General features: G+C 37.2%; 1 non-coding gene across 1 annotated transcript; it reads left to right on the forward strand.

The window, feature by feature from the left end:
• Window positions 1-130, forward strand: LOC126029349 (small nucleolar RNA SNORA22). The gene has a single exon (XR_007502963.1). It is a non-coding gene; the product is annotated as a small nucleolar RNA SNORA22 (small nucleolar RNA).
• The last annotated feature ends 4607 nt before the right edge of the window (window positions 131-4737 follow it).

Consider the following 4737-nt stretch of genomic DNA (forward strand, 5'->3'; position numbering starts at 1 on the left):
ATGCACAGTGAACACCTAGGTGTGCTTTATAGTACCCTTAGTTTTAACTTTGTGCTACAGCAATGGTTGTTATTTATTTCTGCATTGAAAGAACTATTATTTTAAGTGCATTCAAAATATCAGCACATTATACAAATCTGTATATTTGTGTCGCAGTGAAAAAATAATATAAATGAAAAAAATATATTATATATAATTTTATAAGTAATATATAAAAGTAACTAAACTTTATAAGCAAATTAACTAGTATTAAACATAATTTTAGTCTTAAGTTCTAGGTGTGTAAATGTATCCAATGTCTTTAACTATATTTTATAATAATCTAAACATTTAGTTAATTTTGTATATAATATTTTTTACAAATTATTCACATAAAGTCTTCATAGTAAAAACAGTTGTTTGTTTTTTAAAATCAGTTTTTATACCTTTAATAATCATAGTTCATGCTATTGTGTTTAATCATAAAAATTTTAACACTTTATTGCAGCTGTCTTACTGTTCTACTGCAAAACCAATTTAAAGAAAACCTATTCATTTACAGCAAATGATTTCATACTTCAGAGTGAAGACTCCTTCTACAGTGCTCATTAACCATTTTACTTAAAAAATTTTTACTGCTTATTAACCATTTTACTTAATGTTTTAAACTTCAAATTAAAATTGTTTTAAAAATGTTTTGTGTTAAATCTAAACCTTAAAATTTATTTTCAGCAAAGTTCCACTCCATCTACATTAAGTACTTCTCAAAACTAAAAAAGCTTTTCTACAAAATTTTTTTTCTTCTCACAAACATGCTAGCTAAATATTTAAAAGCGCTTGTCAATTTTTTATAATTAAGTCTTAAATCACTCCTTTTATCTGTTTATCTGTCTGTTGTGATGAATGAAAGTGGCCACAAGTGTAAAATGTTGTGTTTAGTGTTGTTTTGTTTTGTCTGTTTATTTGTTATCTCTACATTTTATAATAATACATTTTTTAAAGCCTTATCCATTTTTCAAATTTCACTTAATTTTTTCAACCTGATTCAGTCTGGTCAGTTCACAAACTGGCATCTTACAATTAAAAATCATGTGTTAAAAATTATGTATTAAGCTAGCTTTGTCCTTCTAAAAACATGGCGGAAGGTGTGGGAGATGGCAAACCCCAGATTTCTCAATGGCCATCGGGGATAACTTTTCCCTGGAGAATTTCTGGACTTTGCAGTCACCCGGCTTTCCTGTTATGTGTAAGTTCAGGCCTATAGAATATGTATTTATGGCTAAAAAATAGCATCCAGCTTTAACATAATAACTAAAAGTTTAAGAAAAATCCTTTATATTCAGTTAAAAAAATTTTTTTTTAATTAGCAATTGTTAATTATAAATTTTCTTTTATGCCAAAGTCTAACAGAGGTCAAATAACATTCCCGTGGTATTCAAAAATAACTAGTGTAATGTAAATTGCTAATGTTTTCTGCAAATTCTTAATTTTTATATGAAGTAACCATTTTGCCTTCTGCCAAGCTGTTTTCTTATAAACCTCCTGCTAGCCGCCATTCCTGCAAACCTGTTTCTAACTGACTCCACCTTTGACAATGCTGAATTAGACACTCTGCCTAGCTGCCTTGGTTGCCCACCATTGCCACCAACAACCTCTATTACAAACAAGTCACGGTCGTGGAACTTTGCTTGCTCAAACCATATATGTGCCCGCCTGTTCAACAATCAGACATTTGCAATCAAACCATTATTGTTAACAACTCTTCCATCTTCATTGAAGCCCCCAACTCCACTTATTTTGTTTGCTCCACTAAATTTTCTCCCCATATTGTTACTGAAATGTTTCTTGCTTATCATAATTATTATGTTTTAGCTTTGTTAATGCCTAAAATAACCATCAAACCTGTTGGTCCGGTTTCCACCTTTATCCTCATCCTGCAAATAGTCAATGCCTCTACCCAAGCGCTCTCCAACACCAGCTATGAACACTGTTGAATCTGCAATTCACCAGTTTCGCCGTTTTATGAAAGCATCACAACGTTTAAACCTCCTATCTACACCACTGACTCTGAACTTCTTCTCTGGAAAGTTCAGCCTCAGCGTCATTAACTCACTGTTGGGCAAATTGTGAGCTACGGACTCTGCCTTCTGGCCCATCCTCCTCCTCTCAAGTTATTTTAAATCTTATAAATGCCTCTGCTCTAGCCCTCACAAACCCATATTATGAACACTGTTAGCTTAGCTTCTCTCCTCAACCCCTACGATACTATTAGTTCCCTTGCTAATATAGTTCTTCAAAATCGTCGTGCTCTATATTTTGCCCTTATGTAAGAGGGGGGAGTCTGTGTAGCCCTTAAGGAACAATGTTGTATTTTCAAAGACAAAACTGGATTAGTTAGGAATAGCGTTCAACACATTGGTGACGGTATAAAAGACTTCCAAAAACATTTCGATGAAGAACAAGGTTGGTAACAGGGTTGGTTTTTCTCTTCTCCTTGGATACATACATTACTGTCCACTATTTTGGGCCCTCTTATTAGCCTCATGCTGCTCCTTTCCTTTGACCCATGGGCTTTCCGCAAACTTACTGCCCTTGTTAAAAACCAGGTAGATGAGACGGCAAAAACCTCTGTTCAAGTTCACTACCAGCGTCTGACCCCGCGTGACTCCTGTGAAAACTTGGCTTTAGTCACCAAGCCGCCTTTCCAGCCACTAAGTTTCCAGGAGATAGAGCGCATAGCTAACAGATGGAGCTCGCTCCGGTACTTGTGCTCTCGGCTGTGGAGATACCTACGACGGGATTAGCAAGGTCCCAGTTAGGACACGGCCCTAAAAAGCTACAACGCATAATTCAAATCTCCGCGCACACCCACGGCATTTGTAGCCACCTTTTAAATGCGGCTTTGGCCGTGCCCAACCTGGTCAAACCTTGTAGCCTAAGACACGGTTCTTCCACCCGCTCACGACTTTCCTTCTTTTATTAGAAGAGAAAGGGGGAGATGTTGGGGACTGTGACTTGTTTGAGGCCATTTTGCTGTTCTTTCTGCCATAATCCAGCCTTTCACCTAAAAGCTACATGCAGTCTTGCTGTAAGTTTTTGAGCTAAAGAGAAAGGAATGTGCAGCTGTAGGTTATAATTAGCCCTAGCCCGGAGGAGAGCAAAAGCTGCCTGGTACCGTTATCAGAAACTAGGCCTCACTCCTTAAGACCACATTCCGGAGTGAACTAGGCTGTTATCAATAAGTGTATGCTACATTGTCTGTTCAAGATCACTGAGGCAAGCACATCTTGCACCACCTCCTGATAGTCAAGCAATTAGGAATGCAGCTAGAAGGACACTAGAAATTTCCATGGAAACAGCACGTTCATCATAGCTTGAAGGTCATCCAGCCCCCCTAGCCCACTGCCCACTTCCTTATTTAGAGAATGCTTCACTTTCTTTGTTCCTTAAAGCCTGAAATATATCCTTGCCTTGTATGGGCCTTCGCGCCAAAAGTATGACTGACATCACCTTTGTACTGCCCCCTTCTCCTTCACTATATAAGAAGGAGCTGTAGTCAAATAAAATTGCCTTTGAGCAGTGAGATATTGCCTTAGGTCTTTATTATTAACCTCTCTCAGATTTTTTACAGGTGTGGTTGCTCTTCTACTCAGCAAAATAGGAGTGCGGTTGTCTGAGAAGCCTTCCCAGCTAATTCCTGCTGGCCGGGTCCCCCCTGGGGGGGCTTCAGGACCCCGCACCAACTAAGTTTTCTGGCTTATTTGCAGGAAATTTTTCATATAGTTCTATCAACATGGATGACAGTAAGAGCCAGCTATTTATCAGAACTAAGAGAGAAATAGAAAATCTGCCTTCTCTGTTTCTGACTTTTTATTCTTTATTTTAAACGCAAAATAAATATTACAGGTTTTCTTTTGAGATTATGGTGTTCAAAAATTACTTCTTGGCTGTGTTGCGTTGCTTAAAAGCAATTGCAACAGACTTCAACTAGATTGAGATACAGGGTTGTATCATTAGTCATTAAAATGATTCATTGAAAACCTAATGCATCTGAGATCATTTTAAGATGATTCTTAGACCATTTTGAGAGAGAGAAATAAACAAAACGAAAAAGAATCTCTAACTTAAAGAACTTAATTGCATGTTGAGGAAGCATTGGTGGGCAGAGAGACAGATAAAATATAGTAATATTTGTGGGTTTGTAAGTCATGTAGATTTTAATCCGCATTAAGTGGTGAGCCTGAAGAGTCTGAACAGACAAGTACCATGCCCTGTTTTTTTATTTTGAAAGGTACATCATAGATGCTGGAAAAGGCAACAGATTACAGAATAAGGAGAATGGCAATGAGAGCAGGGCAGTCAAATCCTATAAGAGAAGACGGTTGATAAAGAGTGAGATTTACAAAATCCTTTGCAGAGAGGCTGAAGTAGGTCCTTACAGGTAGAATCTTTCTGGGATGAGAAAATCAGGGGCGAGGAATGGCTTCAAGGTTTTTGACCCTGATAAATGGAAGAATAAGTCTGCCATATCATAAGAGAAAGAAAACTACCTAGCACAAGATTAATAAAAATACCAAAAATTTTATTACAATTTGTGTAATATGCTTAAGAGTTGAGTAGTGGTGTGTTAATAATCAAAAATAAGTGGTATAAAATAAAGTTTGGGTAGTAGATGGGGGCCGGAGAGATAGCTTGGAGTTAAGGCATTTGCCTTGCATGCAGAAGGATTTGAATCCCGGCATCCCATATGATCCCCGG

Source organism: Suncus etruscus, chromosome 14, assembly GCF_024139225.1.
Source record: "Suncus etruscus isolate mSunEtr1 chromosome 14, mSunEtr1.pri.cur, whole genome shotgun sequence".
In the NCBI taxonomy this organism is placed as follows: Eukaryota; Metazoa; Chordata; class Mammalia; order Eulipotyphla; family Soricidae; genus Suncus; species Suncus etruscus.